This window comes from Apodemus sylvaticus, chromosome 22, assembly GCF_947179515.1.
Source record: "Apodemus sylvaticus chromosome 22, mApoSyl1.1, whole genome shotgun sequence".
Classification (NCBI taxonomy): Eukaryota; Metazoa; Chordata; class Mammalia; order Rodentia; family Muridae; genus Apodemus; species Apodemus sylvaticus.
In genome coordinates this window covers 49875861-49900865 of record NC_067493.1, presented here as the reverse complement: position 1 = coordinate 49900865, position 25005 = coordinate 49875861, and positions in this window count along the sequence as shown.

The following is a 25005-nucleotide window of genomic DNA, read 5'->3' as shown; positions in this document are numbered from 1 at the left end:
GTTCCAGAAGGTGACACAGGCACTTGGGTGGCTTCTTTAGGCCAGGGAAGGGAGCAACACCTGGATTACTCTGGCTCCGGGTGACCTGTTAGGCCAGGCTCTGTCTACAAGCACACACACATACATGGTTGTCGCAGAGTTGAACTTTGGGTCGGGTTAACTTCGTTTCTTGCTGAGTGTCCACCATCTTAGGGTGCCCTCGGACTTCCCCATGGCTGACATCTCAGTCTTAGTATTTCTTCTGTCATGGTGGGGGTGGGGCGGTGCGCACTAGGACCCTTCCATGCCTGAAATCCCAGATAGGACTGGACTTTCTGTAGGTTTGCATTTTTCCTGTGTTGAATACTGATTACAAAGCTCAGTTATTCACATGGTAAGAGATTAATAACTATAACGTCGAAGAACAAACTAATTATCACTGATATGCTTTGGTGAACGTGTCTCTCTTAGAAGTGTCAAGGTAAATACTCTCTCTTTGTGTGTGTGTGTGTGTGTGTGTGTGTGATGTATGTGTGTATGTGCATGCATGTGTGCGTGTGTGTGTGTGTGTGTGTGTGTGATGTATGTGTGTATGTGCATGCATGTGTGCGTGTGTGTGTGTGTGTGTGTGCACGCGTGCGCACGCGCGTGCGCGCGCGTGTCCTCCACTGCCCTGCTGTGATTTTGGTCTGAGCACCACTCCTGAGTTCAGGCTTTGGACAAACCAGACTTCTGCAGCTGACCTTGAACTTGCAGTTAAGACGACACCTGGAGGGAAACCATATAGTCAGATATGACTGTGAGTATCCTGGCAGGATGCTGAGCCTCAGCTCAACGCCTCTGACCCCCAACCCTCTCCTCTGCGCTCCCCTCCCGTCTCCATGGTGGTGGCTCACTGGATGCCTGCTTACTCAACATTAGATGTTCTTTCCACGTTTACCCATCAGACTCCGAGGAGTCAGAACTGCTGTTTTACAGCGGAAATGACTGTGGTCCTGAAAAATAAAAGAATTCCCAGATGTCACGCCAGCAACCATCCTGAGAGCCAGGCGGTACAGAAAGTGGCCGTGGTAGATCCACCGAGCTTTTTAAAGACACAGGCCTCTCCCACACAGCACCTGCTCCCGCTTTGGAGCTGTGGACAGTGTGCTCTGGCCTCCTTGTGGCGTGCTGACCTTGTAAGGAGGCCAAACAGCACCCTGACCTCTACACACACACACACACACACACACACACACACACACACACACACACGTCAGTGACACCTCCAGATTCGTATGTTCCCTGGACGTCTTTCCCATACACTTTTGAGTCATCCATGACTTCTCTTTCCTTCACATTCACACATCCTGTGCTCTGGTGTCCCTCGACCTTCACTCTCTACTCAGACACAGAGGACCAGTCTCCGATCTGCCACGCCCCTTTCTCCACGCCCCTTTCTCCTCGCCCCTCCCCCATTGCTTCCTCTGGCATCGCCAGGCCTTTAGCTCCCATTCTTTTCTCCTGTGACGGACTCTTAGCTGATTGATCAGAAATCTGTGTGAGCTCAAAGCTCCGCCATGGCTGCCTAGTTCCCTTACAGCGAAATGAAGCACAACCCGAATCCTGGCTGCCCCTCAGTGCCCACGGGGCTTCCTTGGGCCAATTCAACAGGAGTGAAGGTGATTCGTCCCAGTCTCAAGCACAATGTTAAGAGTTTCCTCATCACCGTGCGCGCCTCTTCCCCAACCTCAGGATGAGACTACGATGATCTAAGCAAGCCCCGGATCACCCCAAACCTATTTGAACTGATGCTCGGTAGCCGGAGCTTGTACGAGCAGTATTGTTTCGTATAGGGGATGTTTGTCACACAGCAACACGTAACTGGACCTAACTGATACACCTCCTTGCTTTCAGTCTTTGGCTTCTGACACAGGGTCTCACTCTGTAGCCCAGGCTAGCCTTGAGCAGATGTTTTTGCTTTGGTCTCTTCCAGCTAGGCAGCACTGTGTGCCTCAGGATTGTTTTCTGTGTCTGATACTGGAGATGATTGTGTCCGAGGCCTCTAGCATGTACGGCCAGTGATGCGGAGAACGTTTTCAGCCATGACCGAGTGCCCATTAACACACTATGCCCCAGGAGGAGCAGACTTCCTGAGCAACCAGGGAACCCAGCTACCAAGAAATGAGGGACAGAGAAGGGGATTCAAAGAATTCTGATCTGGGCCGGCAGTGGTGGCACACGCCTTTAATCCCAGAATTTGGGAGGCAGAGGCAGGCAGATTTCTGAGTTCGAGGGCAGCCTGGTCTACAGAGTGAGATCCAGGACAGCCAGGGCTACACAGAGAATCCCCCACCCCCGCAAAATCTAATCTAGTTCCTGGAATAGGGATATGAAAGGGATCCCTGTGAAGTGGTAGATGGCCGTCTGAGCTGGAAAGTGGGAGACTGCTCGATCAGTCTCAGCTCTGATGCTTGATAGGGCCCATTCTATAGAGAAGCTAGAGGACCGGAACCCAGCTCTGTCACTCCCCACAGCAAGCCATCTAGGCTCCTCTGTGCCTCAGTTTATCTGAAAGTTGGGGGCAGTGGGACTAACTGCTCCCAAAAGCTCTTGAATAGAGTCAACTATCTCAGAGCAGCTATCTTAGAGCAAACTAGCCTAGTAGCCTGCTGCTCCGAGTCTGGGATGGCTGTGCGGAGTGGACTGTAACACCACACCACGGGAAGATTGGTAGCTGCTCTTGTTACTGTGGCCATCAAAGGAACCTGAACCAGCTACTTTGCTCTATGGGAGCTAGGTTATCAATTAGCTACTTCTGACCAGAGCAACTTAGGGGGAGGGGCAGCTTTACTGGGGTTCACAGTTCAAGTTCACAGTTCCTAGTTCACTTTCTACTGCTGTGATAACCAAAGGCAGTTTAGGGGGGAAAGGGTCCATTTGGTTTACATGTTCAGGAAACAGTCCTCCATCACCAAAAGAAGTCAGGGCAGGAACTCAAGACAGGAACCCAGAGGCAGGAACTGAAGCAGAGGCCACAGAGGAACGCTGTCACTGGCTTGCTTACCGTAGCTTGCTCAGATGGCTTTCTTTTACACCTTCCCAGAGGTGGCCCCACCCACAGTGGACTGGGCCCTCTGGCATGAATCACTAATTAAGAAAAAGCCCCACAGACTCGCCTACAGGCCAATCTGATGGAGGCATTTTTTCCGGACTGAGGTTATTTCTTCCCAGGTGACTCTAGTGTACGACAGGTTAAGAAAACCATCAGGCAGAAGGCATGGCGGCGGACACAAGAGGCACCTCAGTCTGGAAGCATCCACAGTCTGGAAGCAGAAGGAGATGAATACTGGTGATCAGCTGGATTATCTTCTTTATAACATCCTGGACCACAGCTCACGGGATGATGCCACCTGGATTCCAGGTGAGTGTGCTCTGCTCGATTAAACCCCTCTACAAACTCCTCCATGAGTACCCACAGGCCTGTCTCCTAGGTGATTCTAAATCGATGCACTAGACACCAAAGATGAACCGTGAAAGCCTCTAACCTGTGCCTTATGTATTCATCTAAATTTCTTCCCACATCACAAGCACCATACTGGTTTTAGGGAGACGGAGACATCAAGAGATTTGAGTGTTTCCCTACCCCACTCTTTGTGACCTTATGAGTTCAGCCTGGGGGTCCCCAACCACCCCATCTCTAACACCAAGTGACACACCCAACGTTAATATAGTTGGAGCCTCTATGAGGAAACAGAGATTCTGAACTGCTAGGATGTTATCCAAAGACGCACAGGTCCTGTGTGGCTCAACAGGATACAATCACAGGCAGAACAAATGGGAACGGAGCCACAGAAAACACGCAGGAGTGAAAACTCACACACAGAAATCTATACCATTTTATTCCCATGCAGGAGAGAAGGTGTGGCTCTGGCCTTCTCTGTCTCCACCCACCGAGGATTCAGTTAAAAATAAGGCCCCTCCATCGCCCCAGAGAGCAACAGTGAAAGCAGTTGAAGCCAACACTTAAAAACTAAGAATCCGCTCTGGGCCCACCCTGTCCCTTGGGGGTGACTTTTTAAGCCTGTCTTATTCTCAGGTGGGGGGACTCTTGCAGGACTGGGAGAGAGGATCCCAGGTGCTGCCTGCTTCAGGGCTAAAGGGAAACCAGGGGCATCTAAGTTCAGAGAGGCCGCAGACAGCAGCCTCATTCCTTAAACACCACACCGTCACAGTACACGTGGCCTAATCCCTTGAGATTCCTCACTGTCAGGACAGTGACCGAGTGGAATTTGGAAATTAAAGGAACCCATACAAAAAAAAAAAAATCGGCTTTAATGTTTCTTTGAGGGAGTGAAGAAATACCACTCCGAATGAAAATGAAGAAATACTGCTCCTACTGAGAATGGATGGGCGGAGTTACCCATCAGGCTCTGGGGCGTCGCACTTGTACCAGGCTTTTGGACCCTATCACAGATTCTGGATTTCACCCCTTAAAAAAGAGTCCCCTGCCCACATGAATGCAAGCCCCCCCCCCAATGTCATCTTCATATACCACGAAATTCAAATTTATCCATGCAAACTCCCCCAAACAGAATCTGAGGTTCTTAAAGGTCTGTGCTTTGCAAGGAACTGATGGAAGTGTCATGGGTATTGATATAGTTAAGCTCTTAGTGCCTTTTCTGCTGGGGTGGAGCAAGTTTTTATTATCAGGGTTTCAACACAACTTGCACGGTGTGGGGGAGGGGTAATTGGGATTTGAACCTGAGCAGTATAGAGGCACATTTGTGTTCTTTTAGCAAAACTCTAGAAAGTGTGTCAAATAGGCTCTCTTCATAGAATCTAACAACAGAATCCTCTTGCAGAACACCTTCTGAACGAGCTTTGCCTTCAGTGATTCATTGCTCAACCTGAGCTTGAGGGTGGGAGGTCCTCTCCAGGGACTCAGGACTCAAGACCATTGCTGTAATCTTGCCACAAGGAGCCCAATCCCAGCTAATCTGTTACCCAGCTGGGGAAGATGGGGCTGGGGTGGATGTAGTTGCTAGAGTGTTTGCCTGACCCAAATGGATTTCCAGGTTCCATCCCCAGCGCTGTGTAACCAGGGCATGGCAGTGCATGTCTGTAATCCCAGCACTTAGAGATAGATGCTAGATGACCAGAGGTTTGGTCGTCATTAGCTGCAAAGCAAATTCCATGCTAGCTCTGTCTACAGTGGGGATCCTCAGCCTACGGAGGCATGAAGATGCACTGTATGGGATGAGCTTGATTTGGTCGAGTTCAGGTACAAGCTCAGATTTCCATAGCCCTGGATTTGAACCTGCAATGTGGCAATGTAGTTTGAGAGTCCTCCACCTTTGCTGCTCTGTAGTCTGGAGAGTGGAACAGAAAGACTCACTTCCCAGGGCAGCTTGAGATTTAAAGGAGAGTGAGTAATGCTCTACCCAGTGCTGTGTATTAGTCACGCTCTCATGGATGGAGCTGACAGAATGTGAGCAAATATCTGTCCATCCATCCATCCATCCACCCACCCACACATTCAAGCATACATCTATCCATTCAGACATCAATCTACCAAGCATCCACCTATCTATCCTCCCATCTAGGGATCCAATCATCCACCCATCTCTCCACTCATCTCTCCATTCATCTTTCCATCTACCTATCCAGCCATCCAGCCATCTGTCCATTTACCTAGACAATGACAAATGTAACTATGGGAGTCTGAAAGACCAAACTAGCTGAAGGTGGACCCAAGGAAAGTCTTACTTCATAGGAACTCTAAAGGCTATCTGTTGGGTGAATTCCATTTTGCTCCAGTGAAGACTGTTTCTTCTACTTGAGCCCCTCCACTGACTGGCTGAGTCACCCACTTCTTGGCAGGTCCATAGCTTTCCTTAATGTCTCCCACTTAAATGTCTGTTTTCAGCTATAGAGATAGATAAGGAGTTTGGCATGCAACCAGAAGGACCTGCGTTTGACTTTCCAGAACTCACATAAACTGAATGTGGTAGTGCCAGTCAGCCTGTCCATGCAGCAGCAAACAAGAGACCCTGCCTCAAACAAGATAGAAGGTGAGGACTGTTGTTACTTAACTTGTCTTCTCCATGTGTGTACCAAGGCACATATGTGTACACACACACACACACACACACACACACACACACACACACAGAGTTGGAACTGAGAGCTGAAGCAATTGATATGCACACCCCCAAAAGACTGAGGAAAACCCTCTTTGTGGCTTCAGAGAGAGGCTGAGCTTCGCAAACCACAGGAATCTCTTGCTGCCTGAGCCCAGGTGAGGGCAGGATCATTTGCTAAATTCTCCTTCACTTTCACACCTGTCTCCTGGCTGCCTCCTCCTCAGCCCTGCAGCTCAGCTCAGGGCTGACGCCCTGCTCTTCTGTGAAGCTGGGAATTAAGAATGAGCCACGGGCTCCTAGCTGCGGTGTCAGCTGGCAGCCCTCACCATGCCTCATGCCTCCCAGGCTTAGTGCAAGTTCCAAGGTGTCCAGAGGACCCCAGATCTCTCCTTAAGTTGACACTGAGTGTGGGAGATGCTGTCAATTACCAAAGCCTCCCTTCCCCCTTCTTCTACACCACAGAAATTATCCAGTTTTGCAACTACTGCTGATCTCTGGATTTGGAGAGAAGGTGGGACCTTCCCTGAGCCTCGGGGGTGAGTACAATAGGTTTATATCATGATTCATGTAATCCTGCTTCTGTCTGCCAGCAATTGATTAAAGGGGAACACAGAATCCAAGCTGACTGGAAAAATGAAAGAGAAAGCCTTTCCTACTTGGGGGGCGGGAGAGAGGCACAACCCCCTGACCTGCTTAGATGACCCCAAACCCTGATTTTTTTTTTCCATGACTGAGCTCGTTGCCTGTTGGTCACAAGGTGACCTCAGTAGCTTCAGGTATACATGCCCCCAAATAACCAGTTACGTGCTAGCATATCAGAAATCATCTGACAAGGATCTCGAGCAGATATGAACCCCGCTCCCTCCCCCTTCAGTTGGTAAAGTTCTGCTTGGGTTCCCATAATTCTCAGCCACTGAACTCCAGCTGCCCATAGAAGGGCCTTCTCGGCAGCCATCTTTAATCACACACACACACCCCTGCACCCCTCTCTCATGCCCAAGCTATCTCCTATGACCTTCTGTATTGTTAATTTCCTGGTCCTATGACAAGAGGTCTCACAAGAACAACGATTGGGAGGAAGGATCTATCTGGGCACACAGTTTCACAGAGAACCTTCCATCACAGCAAGAAGGCTTTACAGGTCAGCTCTTGCCATGCAGGGGAGAGCCTACAGCCATGAGCCTTCAACCAACATCACAGAGGATGAGAGCAGAAGTATGGCCAGGCCTTAGACACACTACCACACTGGAATGACATGACTGGATCACTATGAATCTGTGAGCTTGGAATTTCTACCTTTTTGCTGCAGGAAAATAGAACCAGAAAAGGTCAAACAATTCCTATGAGGTTACACAACCAGAAAGTAATGGAGTTAGGGCTTTAATCATCTGGGAGCTAGAAGTGATTGAGCATTTGCTGATCTTGCAGAGGACTAGAGTTTGGTTCCTAGCACAAAAAACATCCTTAAGTCCAGCTTCAGTGTCTGGCCCCCTCTCCTGGCCCCCACAGGTACTGCAGTCATGTATCCATGCGCTCAGGGATGCAGGGACACAGGCAGGCACACAAGCATACGCGATCACACACAGACAGATACACATAAATAACAATTAAATAAATCTCTCTTTTAAAAAAGACGATCTCTATTTAGACTTGGACCAATGCCAGCAAGTATAGCTTCTCTAAGTCTGTTCCCACTGCTGCAAACTAGGGATCAGAGGTGCCATCTCTCAGGGCTGACATGAGAATGTGGCCAAGGGCTCTGTGTGGAAATAGGTGGTGCGTCCTCTTTGGAAATGGTGAGAGAAGAGAGAGGCTCAGGGAGGAGGGTGAGGGTGGAGGCAGCAGCAGGAGGAGGAGGAGGAACCTGCAGACATGCACTAATTAAGGGCTTCGTCACCAGCTCAGCGATGTGTCAAGATGACAGTCAGTCAAGCAGATGAGGAAAGCGAATTTAACATTTCCTGGGGGATGCCCAGGCCTAAGCCAGGCTGGCAGACAAGAGCGCAGCGGTGACAAAGGAAGCAGCCAGAAGGTTACTTACATGAAATTACAGTGAAGGACTTGAACTCTGTCACCCTGGTGCCTTTAACTGTTTCTTGGCAAAGACCGGGCTCAGTAGCCTATGGAGTGGACTCATTTCTCTTGGATTATGCACTAATGCACAAGCAATAGGCATGGGTATTTGGAGCCATGAAGAATGTGTATTGGGTCTTATGTACTTCATCCTTGGGAGAGTCTGTGACTCAGTGTGCCCATTCTAAGTGCTTCATAAGTCTCTACCACAGGACCTCATTCGTGCCATCAGTATCTTCTGACATGGCCCTGAGGTATCAACACCGCTGTCTCAGGTCCTCTGACACAAAGGTTAAATCTCAGATTCAAATTCAAGTGGTTTCTCTGGTTGAGTTCAGACCATCGAGAGGAGCTGGGTCTGTGGAGGGAACAGCTGCCTGATGAGATCTAGGGTCATGGAGAAGGTAACGTGCCTGCCAGAGATCTCCCCAAGAAGGAATCTCATCTCCTTGGTCCCACCTTCCAGTATTTCACTAGGGCTCCTCATTGGCTGAAAACGAAGTAGATACTAATCAGCAAGGACTTCTGGGTAATGTAGTTTACAGGGAAATGTAGTTTATGCCCTCTGGGGAGGGAGGGAAGGATGGGGAAGGAAACAGGCCAATGAGCAGCTACATGTTAGCATGTACAACACTTGCAAGCAAGCCAAGACCTGTGTCTGCACATTTCTCACACACTTGATTGGCAATTTTTGCAATTCATTCATTCAGGAAACCATTGTGAAATAATTGTAGCACCCTGTTTCGGATGTATCAGAACACACTGACTTAAGCAATCCCCTATAGTGATTTCCCCAATATGGACATGTAAGGTTGTTCCCATGTTTTCCCCCTTTGTGTTCAGAAAGACCCTTTCTGGTTTGGTTCAGACACAGCCCATGCAATTCCAGTGAAGGGCCTGCACCCAGGGTAACATCCCTCTAGCATAGCTAACGTGTTAGTGTTTACTCTAAGTACCAATTCTTTGTAGCACTGTCTCTTATTTCTTCCAGGACCACTAGCTCCTAAGGGAGCAGGTAGGGGAAAGGGTTAGTAGTAAGAGAGTAAGTTCAAAGATTTAGGGTTCGTGCTGGTTGGTGGTCTGCTCTTCAGTCCCTTCCCTAGGCCTGTCTGAATACCTCATACACATGGCCCTGCTTGAAAGCAGCCGCAGAACTCTCACGGGCACATTCCCACACCAAGGAGACAACGCACCCACTGGTTACAGCTTTAGGATGCAGACAACTGGCTCTAGCTGGTTCTAGAATTTTCCATGTGCCCACATCAACCTTGTAGATCTTCACCTTTCCAGGTTTAGACCTGATTCCACCAGGGCACTGATACAGCAACTGCCATTTTGACCGTGTTTTATTATAATGACCTGCTGCGGACTTCCGAGGGAGAGAAAGTCCAAGTCAGGAAGGCAGGAGGCTTCGTCTCTGTGTTCCTTTGTAGCAAGCACAGTTCAGGCCCATGCCTTGGGCTAATTCCCTTGTGTGCTAACTCCTTCCCCTTCCGTGGTCCCTACTCAGCTAGGACGCAGTTAGCACAGCATCGGGGTTAGCGGGCAGTCCAAACTGGATTACATGTTAAATCAATTTACCCTTCCTCCCCAGGGACAGCACCGGCAGGTTCCACATGAATAATGACTTGTCTGAGGCAGTAAACTGGATTATTTGAACAAAAACGGGGGAAAAAACAACTCTTGTTCATTTTTTAATGATGGCTTCTGCGTGCATCCAGACTCTGGGTTGGGCTTGAGGCGAAGAACAGGGATGTCAGGCAGAGGCGCTCCCCTGGCTCGCGTGGGGATGGTCTGTCATCTGAGAGCAATCATTTACATTTAAGTTGTGGAAATCAAATTCCAAAGAAGTATTCTTGTTTCAAGTATTTGCTAATATTTCAGTCCCTTCTGTCTTTGTCTATGAAGGTCATTACTAGAACTCGGATCTGGACAATCCGAAGGTCCCTGTGTCTCCAGCTTGGACCCTAGATCGACTTCGTTGGGACTTAGCCTAAGCTTTAAGGGGCGTGGCTTAGAGGGGGCTTGGGGCGTTGCCCTTGAAGGGCATTATGGGAGCGCGGCCTCTTCCATTTTCCAGGTTTTCTTTCTGGGTGCAAGATAAGTCTGTTTTGTTCTGGCAACATCTTCACCTGTGATGTGCTGCCCCCCTCCCCCTCGTGCTGCCAGAGACCTAGAAGCAAGTGTGAACTGCCCTGTTACCTACCAGAGTTCCCATAGCCTTTCTTTGTCACAGACCACTGTCCAGGGTGTTTGTTTCAGTGATGGGAAGTCAGCTGTCCCTTGTGAACTTGCTGAGGAGGGAATGTCCCCACACGGGAAGATGCTGCAGAACCCCCATCCTCTCCATGACCTCTGGAAAGCCATGAGAATCCAAACAACACAGCCAAGCATCTCCCCACAAGAGGGGTGGCTCTCTGCCGGGGCAAGTTTAGTTAAGAGTGCGAAGTCAAACTCTCACCTCAGGCTTTCCCTCTGAGCTGCTTCTCTATAGCAAGAACAATAGCACCAGAGGCCAAACTCGAGTGGCAGCTGAGGGACGGGAAGGCTGTGGGTAGGGTGCCAGCCCTCAGTCCATCCCCAGCACCACATAAGCCACGCATGATGGCACAGACTGATGACACCTACACTTGGGAGGTGTAGGCAGGAAGACAGGGGAAGTTCAGGGTCATCCTGGGCTACACGGTGAGTTCAAGACCAGCCTGATACGTATAAGACCCTGTCTGAGATGGGGGTGTTGACAGGGCAGGCTTCTAACAGGTTCTGAGAGAAGACCTCTAGGAACAATTGGTGTTTTGGAGAAGACAGAGAAGGCCATGGAGGTCCTTTGTCTGCCCTCATGGAGATACTAACTTTATATCCCTCCGAGACCACAGTGAACCCCTCAGAAGGCTCACAAGCAAACCCGCACCACAGACTTAACTATGTGCAGTTAGGCACTGTCAGTAAAACGTTGAGCATTCTCTGTGTGCTGAGGGAATCACCTTTGCCCCTCTGCCTACGAAGTCACACGAATGAAGAAAAAATGTAGTCCTTTGTACACATTTGCAGAGTTCTGGGCTGGCAGGATAATCATGGAGATGAGAGTTTCCCATGCACTCTGAGGGGCACCTGATGACGAAGATGGCTGTGTATTTCAGATAGCCGAACACAACAGACTCCAGAGCCGGGCCATTTCCTGTCAGTGTGGACGTTTGGAAAGTTACTTAACCTTTCTGTTCAGTGAGATCCTTGCCTTTAAATGGAGAAAGATGACCTGCCCTGGTGTTCCCACAGAGGATGTAGTGAGGTTCTGAGAGTTTAGGCGGAGCTTGTAGGAAGTTAAATGTTACAGCTATCGCTCCTACTGTTGTTTTTATTATTATTGTTGTTGTTGATATTATTTTGCTTTTGTTTTGCATATGTGTGTGTGTCTTAGTCAGGGTTTCTATTCCTGCACAAACATCATGACCAAGAAGCAGGTTGGGGAGGAAAGGGTTTATTCAGCTTACACTTCTACATTGCTGTTCATCACTAAAGGAAGTCAGGACTGGAACTCAAGCAGGGTTGGAAGCAGGAGCTGATGCAGAGGCCATGGAGGGATGTTCCTTACTGGCTTGCTTCCCCTGGCTTGCTCAGCCTGCTCTCTTATAGAACCCAAGAGCACCAGCCCAGGGATGGCTCCGCCCACAAGGGGCCCTCCCCCCCTTGATCACTAATTGAGAAAATGCCCCACAGCTGGATCTCATGGAGGCACTTCCCCAACTGAAGCTCCTTTCTCTGTGATAACTCCAGCCCGTGTCAAGTTGACACACAAAACCAACCAGTACAGTGTGTTTGTTTGCATGTTGGTCAGGATTGACCTTAGGTATCTTCCTTGATAGAGCTCTACTTTATTTATTGAAACACATTCTGAACCCAGAGCTAGCCTTGGCTACTCTGGCCAGCCAGCTTGTGGCAGCGATTTCTTGTCTCTGTCTCTGAAGCACCGTCGTCGTGACAACCAGGCTGCCACCCTCACCTGCTTTTTATGTGGCTCTGGAATGGGGACACTGGGGGTGTAGCTCCTTATGTGAGCTGCAAGAGCTTCTCTTCAAAGCACAAGCACTGCATTCCTGACCAGCAGAGGCTAGGAGAAGGCTGGGTCCCACCTTAGACCGTCTTTGGCTTGTAGGAGTCATCTTTACCCCCGCTGTCCGTGAGCCGGTCCCAGCTCCCCCAGGTCCCCACACTGTCGTATCGTCTATCACGGGTGCAAAGCCAGAGTCCACATCTCAGAGGAAGCAGGTGACATTTTTTTTTCTTTCTGTGCCTGGCTTATTCCACTGATTCCCAGTGTTCCATCCATTTTCCTGCAAATGACATAATGAACTCCCCCCACCCCCACCGCCACCCGCTCGCACACCTCCCCCCAGCGCGTCTGTGTCCCTGGCTTCTTTGTTTTACAAAAGGGCATCAGTCATGTTGGATTAGGGCCCCGTCCTAATATCCTTGTTTAAACTTAATTCCTCTTTAAGACCCTGTCTCTAAATGCAGTTACATTCCGAGGCACGGGGTGGGGGTGGGGGGGTAGGGAGATGGGGGTGGGAGTGGGGTGGGGTAGGGTGGAGGGTAGGGAGATGGGGGTGGGGTAGGGTTAGTTGGGGGTGGGGGTGGGAGGGTGAGGGGGTTAGGTCTCCCACTAGGGACTCTTGGGGGGTGGGGGATCGAAGCCTACAGTGACACCTCTGGCTGTGTGTGAATGGACAAGGCTGAAAACAGTGCTTCCCGTGGGGACAGCAGAAATGAAGTGCCCCAAGTGCCAAGAAGGCAAAATGGGCGTGCCCCAGGCTTTGCTGTCAGTAGAGGAGACACTGTCCCTGCCCAGCATGAACTGTTCAACCAGCAGAACACATGACTGGATATCCCAGGTCTCAATCAGGGTCTCTAGATTGATTTCAGGATGCTGGACCCAGGTTTTAAGAGAGTACCATTTAGGGTTTTTGTGCAGAGCCACTCTGTGATCCCTACAGGCTATACAGGGATCCAGGCTGTTCTGGGAAGGGAATGTGGTTCCAACACCTCCTGGGAGCCCAGCAGAGGCAGCACTGAGAATTCACAATCTGAGTCAGTGTTTGATTTTCTTTGGAAGCCGGTTTCAGGTAGCCTAGGCTGGCCTTGGACCCCTTGTGTGTCCATTGATGCCCTTCGACTTCCAGTCCTCCCGCTGTTGCCTCCTAGGGCTGGGGGCTTCAGCCCTGAGCCACCACATTTGTTCGGTTTGTTCTACACCAGAGCTGGAGCCCAGAGCGTCCTGCCTGCTCAGAAGCACTCTGCCAACTCCGTCACATCCCCACTACAAGCATAGATTCTCCCCTCTGAAGGGGCTTAAAAAGAGAGGATGGGGGTTAAGGGAGTGTGGCACAGTGGCGTGGGGGAAGGGGTGCCCAGGCAGGCCTTTGTCTGGGTACTTCCTCCCTCTGAGGGACCACACACACACACACATACACACACACAGGCATGGTATAGAATAGAGTTTATTCAGGGTAGGGGATGGGAGTTAGTGGGAGAGAAAGAGAGAGAGAGAGAGAGAGAGAGAGAGAGAGAGAGAGAGAGAGAGAGAGAGAAAGTAGATTCGTGGAGTGGAGGCCAGCCATGACCACGTGGAGAGGGGGGGAAGGAGAGAAGAGCCCAAAGGGCAGAGAGGTGAGAGTATGTGGGAGAGCGAAGAGCAAAGAGGGAGAGGAGGGGCAAGTAGGCCCTTTTATAGTGGGCCAGATCTATGGGGCGGGGCATACCTGGCTATTGCCAGGTAGGTGTGGGGTGGAGCTTAGACAGAATACCAACACACTCCACTCTGGTAGCTTGTAAAGCCAGGAGAGACCCAGAGATGCAGTAGCATAGTCTGTTTTGTCAAAATAACTGATTTCCAGCCCCACCCCCCACAGCCCCCAGAACTCCCTGCCTCAGACTGGGAGGGAGTACTCCTGTGCTTCGCTAACTCAAGCCATAGAGTTCAGATCCCTAAGAAAAGGCTCCCATATAAGGTGCCCCAAACCCCTTTGGCCCACCAGACAAAGGTAATATGTATCCTTTTTCTAAGCGAGCTCTTTTTCCATGCTCTATCTCAACCTTGAAACTTTGGGCATCAGTCCAATGCTGTGGCTCTAATATTCTGCGACCTGGTTACTTTTATTTCTCCCTTTGAGAAAAATGTACCATGGATTTTTCTTTGCTGCGAAAAGAACGCATCCTATTCTAAATCCAGGAATGCCCCCAGCCTGTGGCCCGACTGCTGAATGGATTTTGATGTGTATGTGTGTTGGGGGTGGGGAGGACCCAGCCCCACCTGATGTATCTAATCAAACACACGCCGGGCCAGAGAGTATCTCTTTCTGCCATTCGGGGATTAAGGTTTTCTGCAGCCCTTCCTCTCACAGTGTCTCCATCTCATCCGGGAGACAGCATCGCCCCATAAATCAGGATGCAGAGGACAGTCAAGGTCATGAATCCCAGACTCCATCCCCCCTCCATTTCCCCAGTCAACCAGGAAAGGTGAGTTCCCAGGGGGCCTTGCTGAGTGGTGGTGACCCAGGTGCGGCCTCCTGGGCAGCCAGCCCTGCACATTCTCAACCAGCGGATAGCTAAGGAGCTGAACCTATCCGGTGTCAAGGGCTGTCCTTACACATGGCCCAGCCCTGTGGGGAGTGACTGCTGCGGTCCCCCTTTGGGGGACCTGAACTCAAAAAGCCCAACTGATCATTCGAGCTGGTCTCAGACACGCGAAGGCTGTAGGTCATGATATTCACCCTCTGTCTTTTGAATTTCATTCTTCTTTCCTTTTTTCCTTCATTCCCTCTCTTTCCTTCTCCCCTCCCCGTCTGGTATTTTCTGTTCCCTTCCATCTTTGCTTGCTTGTCTTTCTCCTTTCTTCATTCCTTCCCCCTCTCCCTTCCTCTTTCTCCCACCTTTTCCATCCCTCTCTTCCCTCCCCTTCTCTCTTTCCATCCTTATACATTCTTTGTCTCTGGGGTTCCCTGCGTGCAGAAGCCCTCTCATTAACCAGGAAGGCCAGTGCCAGCAAGCCAAGCTCAGCCACCTCCTGCAGGACACTCACGGCAAGCAGCAAAGCCTCTGTCCTCAACATGTCCCCTCCTGGGATACCTGTTATGCTTGTGACACCCGTGACAGGGTCTCTGCTGGGTTCTGGACCTGGTGCACCATCTTGGTGCTTTGTAGTCAGGAAGTGTTCCCTGTTAAAGGGGGCTAGCGGCTGGCTTTTCAGTCTAGTGTTTCTCTGGCCACGCAGGGAGCAAGGGTGACTTTTAATGGGTGTCTGATGGGAAGAGGTGGAACTCTGCAGAGGCTCTGAGGAGGATCTATCCCCAGTCCAAGTCTGTGTAACACTGTGTTCCCTCCCTATCAACCACATATTGTTGAACTTAGAGTTCAGAAACTGAGGACTCTCTCAGGCCCTGGGATGGACAAGGAACCTGGATACTCTAACATCTTGCTCCCATCCAACATGTCCACCTGTCTTTCTAGCATGATCCATGTGACCCTCCCACCTGTCTCTGGCCAGGCTGACAGCAGAAGGCCCACCCCCATTCCCCAGCAGTGACTCCTGCCCAACAAAAAGTCATGTATGCACTGGGTCAGAGGGCTGCGCTGCCTTTCCCATAGGATCAGAGGGAAGTCACATAGTGCAAGAAGCAGGGATGTCCTCAAAGCAAGAGAGTGTGGGGAGAATTGTAGAGCCTCTTTGTAGATTTGGGGTGAAAGCTGGGGAAATTACAGAGTAAGGGAACCCCACCATGGGATGCAGGATGGTACAACCATGTCTGGGATAATGGGTTTCCAGCAGAGAGTGGGGAGTGGGGAGTCAGATGGCTGTTTTGTGGGCTATTGAGCAGGAGGCCATCTTGGCTATCCTCTATAAAAGAACATCTCTCAGATGCCCACTTCCTGTCTCTCATTAATAAAGATATTATTGTAACCCTTTCCTTCTGCATTCAGACTTTCTATTCCTAAACCCTGTCAAGATCAACATAGAGCTGGAGAGCCAGCAGCTCAGCTTCAACTGTGGATGGTAAGACCAAATCCTCACTCTGTTCCTCTCTTAGTGTCTTACCTGGGACCTGAGACGCAAGGAGACCCTGGGGTTCACATGGGTGTGAAGTCATGTGAGGACTCAGAATGGATACCTTCTTCCTCGAAGATCTTGCCCACTGAACTTACACAACCAGAATTCCCAACTCACTGCTCGACTCTAAAACCAAGTTCACAGTGCCCAGCAATCCATTTTACATAATATCATGGAGCCTCAGTACAGTTTCGATCCCCAAATAATGGCCAGGTTAAAATGTGACAGTCACCAGCAGTGGGCCTTCTGAAATGTCAGTCATCTGGGGACATCCATTCATCTTTCCTTCTAGCTCTCATCTCCTGCCTTTCTTTTTCTAGTTTCTCTTTCTTTCAAGAAGGGTGATTCCTCACCCACCCCCTCTACTCTCTCTGTTGAGGTTTGATCTTTTGATGTGTATTATAATGCTAAGTGTGGGTTCCCAAGACCTGGTTGCCCCAGAGATGAGAGAATCCTTGGGTATCACCTAACCCATGGTGGCTTTTCCTCCATCCTTCTTTGTGGTTCCTCTGACCCCAAGCCTGGAAATCCTAAACCCCAACCTATGTCTCTTCTGTCCAGGTATTGGCTGCCGACATCTTTATTTGCTAATCAAAAATAACTTAGGGACCAGGTCACATAGTGTCACTTGGGTCTATATGCGTGCAGACTCTCTTATCTCTGGGACAACCAAGTCTTAAAAAAAAAAAAAACCAACCAATATTAACATTAAGCTACAAACAACATCGGTTCAACCCACTAAACTCCTCCCCTTTCCTTCCCTCCCCTCTCCTCTCTCTCTGGATTTGTCTCTAGGGCTGACTATGCAGACATACATTGAACCTGCTATGCCCTCTTTCTCTATAAATAGTGTAATGGACTTCCGGGGTCAGCCCTTCCAGAGGCCTTAGCTCATGGTGAAGGACATGACCTTTGACACTAGAGTAGTTTTGTTTTATAAATTGAATAAAATTCTACATGGAAAAATACTCAGCACAGTCTCGCCCTACACAATTTTTCTTTATTGTTACTTTACAAAGTACAACACACAACTTAATCTCCAGGCTCCCGCTCTGGCCAAGCCCCACTCCCTGTGGACTTCTCGGATCCAAAGTCAGTCAGCAGGCACCAGATCTCTCCTCTAAGATCAACAAATTAGCTCCAGGGGAGAGAACATCCAGGATCTCCGACATGCTTGACACAGGAAAATGAGAGCCAGGCAGCAGTAGAGTATCTGCTGGGATCCTCTTCCATGATTCCAGAGAAGGTAGCCATATAGGCCAGACAGCAAACATGGCTGTGAGCGTCACCTTCAGGAGAGGTTGTGATTCTTCTCTCTAGTTCTTGTGGGGGAGGGAATCAGAGGAGCTTCATAAAAGACATGGGAAGGTATTGGGTCTTGTTACTGGCTGATTTTGTGTGGCAACTTGACACAGGCTGGAGTTGTCACAGAGAAAGGAGCTTCAGGTAAGGAAGTGCCTCCATGAGATCCAGCTGTGGGGCATTTTCTCAATTAATGATCAAGGGGGGAGGGCCCCTTGTGGGTGGTGCCATCCCTGGGCTGGTAGTCCTGGGTTCTATAAGAGAGCAAGCTGAGCAAGCCAGGGAAAGCAAGCCAGTAAGGAACATCCCTCCATGGCCTCTGCATCAGCTCCTGCTTCCTGACCTGCCTGAGTTCCAGTCCTGACTTCCTTTGGCCATCAACAGCAATATGGGAACTGTAAGCTGAATAAACCCTTTCCTCCCCAACTTGCTTCTTGGTCATGATGTTTGTGCAGGAATAGAAACCCTGACTAAGACAGGTCTCAACTTTTCCTCAACTAATTACTCTCCATAAGAGACTCCCTTCTGGTCACTTCATGGTCCCCATGTAGGTTTTCAGCCCATAGCTTTGCTCCTGGCCTTGGAGATGCCCTCATTTCTGGGGACCTCCATGCCACATCCAACGGTGACAGGGGTCTGCTGAGAGGCTGCCTGTGGCCCCCCAGGTAGTGAGGTGCTTAGACATTTGTAACTGTCCAACAGCTTCCAAACAACCTCGGGGGCTGCCTTCACCCAGCTACCGGGAGCTGCATCAAGGAAATGCATTAAGAAGAATCAGCAAGAGGTGAGGGAAGCACTCGCTGTTCAGCCTCCCTACCTCTCAATTATTTATTGCTCATAATTTCCAGCAAATCTCTGGCTGTTTATTGGTCATCATCCATTATTGAAGCACTTCCTAGGGCTGGGGCCAGGTATATGGGAGCCAGAGCAGGGGCATACTCTTGAAAGCTGTTAGACAACCCCAAGGGAGAAGTGGGGTCTCCAGAGTGGCTGGTCATCCACCGAGAATACACCTTTTAATTGTTGGCTTTTGTGGGAGCCTGGGATTGGTCAGGATCCAGTGTGTGTGGTTTACCATGATACTTCAGAGGTGTGTGTGTGTGTGTGTGTGTGAGTTGCTGGGGTGGTGGGAATGACTGCGGTCCCCCACAGCAGGCTTTGTGACGTTGGACAGAGAGATTTAACTGCCTCGGGTCTCATCATCCATTGCTCCAGGCTCCTCCAAACCTCTTGAATGTTCATTGTATTTCTCTCTCTGGACCAATATTTCGGTTTTCAGATATATAGAAGAGAATAGCAACTGTAGGTCAGTGCTCTCTCCTTAGCATCCAAGACACATCATTCTTACAGAAACACAAGCCTCTGTCCCTTCTGTTGTGTTTCCTCTGTCTGATCCAGCCTTCCAAGGCTGGCTGTGTGTCTGGCTCTACAGAACCACAGATGCTGTCCTTCACATGTTTGCACTGTGACAGTAACTTTTCCCGTTGATGTGATGAAACAACCTGACAAAGACAGCTTACGGAGAGTGGGCTTTATTTCAGCTCAATGTTTGAGAGAAGAGCCCATCCGGGTGGGAGGGATGTAAGGCAGCCAGCCACCGTTGTGTCCAGTCAGGGAGCAGAGAGAGAGGACAGGGGCTCAAGTCACTCTCTCCTTCCCATTCCATCGTGGCCCCTAGCCCATGGGGGAAGCTTCCCAAGTGGGGTTTCCTTCTGCTAAACCTCTCTGGAACCATGTTTACCCACAGAAGTGTTTTCCTAGGTGATTCCAAACCCAGTTAAGTCAACAATGAAGAGGAACCCCTGCCTATCACCCTGTGCCTGCCACTGCTGATCTCCTCTAAGCCACAACCACCATGTATCACTTTAGTGACTGGAAAAGGCTTCTTGAAGCCTCACTTTTCTTTATGCTGTTCTCCAACAGCAGGCAGAGGCACAGAGGGGACACATCAATCAGGGGTTCAAGACTCTGTAGACAACACAATTGCTGCACAAGCAAGAAGATGAGAGTCTGGACCCTAGAGTCCACATGAGTGTCACGTGGTGTGTGGCAGGTGCACTAACTCTGGCTCTCAGGGGGTGCATACAGGGGGCCATGGGGACAAACTGGCTAGCTGGGCCTGTCATATCAGCTGTCAGTCTCAGAACTTTACACATGTTGACGTGCTTACACACACACACACACACACACACACACACACACACAAACCCCCACATTCACAAACACACACCACACACACACACTACACACACATATGAGCACACACACACCACACACACACAAACCCACATACATGAACACACACACCACACATACACACATGTACATGAACCCACATATACAAACCATACACACCACACACACATACACACACCATACATCACACACACACACACACACACACACACCACACACACACATACACACCATACACACATGACACACACACAAACCCCCACATTCACGAACACACACACACCACACACACACATGAGCACACCACACACACACACACACACCACACACACACATACACACCATACACACATGACACACACACAAACCCCCACATTCACGAACACACACACACCACACACACACATGAGCACACCCCCCCACACACACACACACACACGAACCCACATACATGAACACACATACCACACACATACACACACACACACATACACGTACATGAACCCAATACACACCACACACACACACACACCACACACACATCCACATATCCACAAACACACATATATGAACACACACCACACATACACAAACACACACACCACACACACATAACGAACACATACACACACCACACACCACACACACACCACAGAAATCAGGGAACTCTACCTGTACTGGCTAGTTTCGTGTGTCAACTTGACACAGGCTGGAGTTATCACAGAGAAAGGAGCTTCAGTTGGGGAAGTGCCTCCATGAGATCCAGCTGTGGGGCATTTTCTCAATTAGTGATCAAGTGGTGAGGGCCCCTTGTGGGTGGTACCAGCCCTGGGCTGGTGCTCTTGGGTTCTATAAGAGAGCAAGCTGAGCAAGCCAAGGGAAGCAAGCCAGTGAGAAACATCCCTCCATGGCCTCTGCATCAGCTCCTGCTTCCTGACCTGCTTGAGTTCCAGTCCTGACTTCCTTTAGTGATGAACAGCAATGTGGAAGTGTAAGCTAAATAAACCCTTTCCTCCCCAACTTGCTTCTTGGTCATGATGTTTGTGCAGGAATAGAAACCCTGACTAAGACACTACCTTCCTTCTAAAACACTAAAATAAATACTAAAGTCCTTTGAAGTCCACATGAGCCCTTCTGTCTGATTTCTGAATGGTCCCCCCTGCCTCACCTTACAGAACTTTCACAGAATCCATCTCTCTCGTGCTTGAGTCCTTGGCTTCGGCAAATTATGTCGTCAGAATCCTCGCCCAGGCTCATCTCTTATTCAGAGTCCAGCTCTTATCAGGGACATCTCATCCTCTTGTCATTCGGTCCCCCATATCGCATGCCTGTTCCCTGGGACCCTGTTCCCTGGCTGGCCAGGAAGTCCATCGGTACTGGTTCGCTCCTCCCAGCTCAGCCTACCTGCAAAGCGGAGGTCTTCGGCTGAGGTCCCGAGTAGACTGAGTTGTGTGCCCTGCCTACTCTGCTGTGTCTTTGGACTCTGCACACTTTGAATACCATTTGTCAATGTTTTAGTTACTGGGTTACTTGTTCAGATGTCAAAGAATCTGACCCCACGACTGGCTTGAGAATTCCAGGGGATAATGGCCAATGTCTCCCATGAGGTCAACTGTGTAGGGTGTGTGCAGAAAATATCAGTAAACAAGCCAATGAATAAGATGATGGTTTATGATCCCTAAAGAGTCCCCATGAGCCTCATGGTCTCATCATATACTAGACCTTTCCTGGTAAGCAAAACCACCTCATAAACCACATGACATCCCCATCATTGTAGGCTCTGAGGACAAATGTGAACCAGGGAACCTCGGGGATTCTGGGACAGGGATATATCTGCTATATGTCCCCCATACTAGAACACCTCCAAACCAGAATGACTCTCGCCTTTGGGATATGTGCATCCCATTGTGGAAGGACCTTGACTACTGAAGAGACCTTCTTTAGAAGGCCTCTGAATCTGCCTGTCTACATCTACATTTAGTTTGGTTTGCAAAGTTTAATTAAGGCTGCAGACTCCTGCATTTGATACTGGAGACCCAGATGCTCCACTCACTGGCCCTGTGGCTTTCAGCACAAGAGACCGTCTCCCTGGAAGGGACCACAACCCTCTGAAGCTCCATGTCATTTACCTCAATGCCCAAAGATTAAGGAGTGTCTCAGCCTGCGGCATGGCTTCTGGTCTGCAGAGTGCTTCTCTTTCCTCCCTCATCAAATCAGATAGAATCTGTGGGTTTAGCTTTTTAATTCCAGGACTAATTAACCCTCTGGAATATTAGCATTGTTTTAGAGATCTTTTTAATGTCCTTATAATTTAATGAGCAGCACAGACTCCATTAGCCAAATTACACCAGGCTGTTAAGGCCAGCTTAGGAAGACATTAATGAAAGTTTTTCTTGACATCCCTTTCTCTGATCACTCGAGTTTACGTGACAATCCACGTGTCCACTCTAAAGGCTTGTGCCTTACTATCATTAGCCTGAGTCTGTGTCTGGTTATGTAGCCAGGAACCCTGAAATATTGCAGAAATTCAAATGTGGTTTTAGTTAATATTTAACAGGAGAACTCTGGTTCAGATCTGCAAATCCACCCCACCATACACTCCATGAGCATTGTTGGTTGATAGGGACTGTAATTGAAGTACTAATCAGTTGCTTCAGTTTTCCAATTATCAGATCTTAGTTCATCAGCTGGAATCCTGGCACATATGTACTTAATCATGTACTGATGGGAGCTGGTCCTACTAAGTGGCCTCATTCGTGACTAAGGGATGTCTTTGGTGGGAATGCCAAATACATTTCCTCCCAGCACCTCCAGGGAAAGCCCCGAGAGTCTTGAGTAATACCCACAGTGTAAAAGGAAGCATGGATCTCAGGTTCTCTAATTCCCTATGAAAGGGAAACTTGAGGTCTTAGGTCAGCTTGGCTTACATTGCCAGACACCCAAGTCCTGGTCCCAAGTGTGAACACATTACCTTCATCTCTTTCTCCCTCTCTATCTGGTGTTTCTGAGATGCTCAACTCCAGAGTTCACGTCTCTCCAGTGTGTTCCAGAAGTGTGTGAGTTACTGCCGACATATGACTCAACTCTGCTTGGCTTTACCCTGAAGCAAGGCTCCTTGGCTGCTGCCAGGACTCACAGATTCCAGAATGTTCTGATGTTCTGATGGTTTGAATGGCAAGGATTTCCCAAAGGCTCCTGTGTTTAAACACCCCCCCCCCCCAGTTTGTGGTGTTCTCTGAGGATATGTGGGAATCTTTTAGACATGGGGTCTTGGGTGGAAGGCATCCACACAAGGGAGCAGGTCTTGGAGGGCACAGGCCATCTCTACTTCCTGTCTGCTGACCTCATGCAACTCTCTCACTGTGACGGCCATGAAGGGCATTCCTGGCTATCAGAATCAACCACACCCTGTAAACTGTGGACCACCATTGATCCTTCTCCACTTGGATTGTTTCTGATAGGCATTTGGTCACAGTGACAGAGCAAAAGGTCCATCTAAAAACCCAAGTGCCTTCATGGGCCCCTAGCATTTCAAGGTCATGATTCTGAAAGGCCAGACTATGCAAACACTGACAGAAACTGGTACACTTCCTCTGTGGCCTTGCTTTGTCCAGGCACCTGAACAGACTACCCCATGTCTCATCTCGGTCTCCATGTGATTCCCGGCCACTTTACCCTCAGTCCTGCACTCAGAGCACATCTGTGGCTCTATACAGACACCATGGGGCAGTGAGCAGGAGGTCTGGCTGTGGAGTTGAAGGAACTGGGGTGTGCCTTTCGGGTCTGTGACGGCTGATCTTGGTTGTCAACTTGATGTACTTGGGAAGAGGAAACCTCACCTGAGGAACTGACTTCCTCAGATTGGCCTGAGGTCATGGCTTCAGGGGCATGCTTTTAATTGTGGGTATATGAGAAAGTTCTATGGGCATGATCCAGGGAGCAAGTCAGTAAATAGCAATTTCCCATGGCCTCTGCTTCATTGTCTGCCTTGAGTTCCTACCTCAGCTTCCCTCAGCAATGGACTGTGACCTGTAAGCTAAATAATCCCTTTTCTCCCCTGAGTTGGTTTTGGTTAGTGCTTTATCACAGCAATAAAATCAATAGAAATTTTATCTTACTCCCAGTCTGTCTCCCTTTTGCCCTCTCTCACTCCATCTCCTCCATATATATACTTACATACATATATACATACATACATACACACACATACATACACACACATACATACATACATACACACATACATACATACACATACATACATACACACATACACACATACATACATACATACACACATACATACATACAATTTTTTGATGTTTTATAGATGACAAGGTGATCTTTATGTTGTTTTGAGAAACAGGAGCTCTCTAACTGACTCTGAACTTGCCTAGGAGGCTATTCTGGTTGTCCAGAGTGCGTCAGACATCAGCCTGTCTCTACCTCCCCAGTACTGAGATTACAAACTGCATGCACACCAGACCACAGGCAGATTTTTGAGGTGTGAATTCTGGGAATTGAACTTGTGAGCACTTTGCAGACACAGCCATCTCTCCAACCCTCATCCTTACTCTTTAGCACTGTCTACTACTGAAAAAAACTAACAATACCACACTGTCAGCCGGAGACTCCTGGAAGATACCAGGACATGATATAAATACGTTGACCTAGACAGTAGCAATTCTAAGACAGAGGGAGAATATTAAAAAAAAAAAAACATGAGATAAAACATGAAAATAATAGCAGACTGGAGAGACAGCTCAGTGGTTAAGGGCACTGACTGCTCTTCCCCGGGGCCTGGGTTCAATTCCCAGCAACCACATGGTGGCTCACAACTGTCTGTGACTCCAGGATCTGACACCCTCACACATACATGCAGTCAAAACACCAATATGCATAAAATTTTAATAAATAAATTATTTTAAAAGGCGGGGGGGTTGGTGGACTTGGCCTTGGGGCTAAGATGGAAGGAGGGGTGAGACAGTTGTGGCCAAAGGGAGAAGCGAAGGGACTGGAGTCACATCCCCTGCCAAAGAGACGATAAACTAACTACCCCTAAGAGCGGGGAGCTACAGAAGGTCCTCTACACTGGCGATAATGAGCAGGGCTGTGCTTTCATGGTCCCCAGGACATGCGGAGAATTGTGGCTGACAACTTCGCCAGGACCACTGCGCTTTCTCCTGGTATCTAAGCCACAGAACCACACTGCTCACAAGGAAAGAGCCA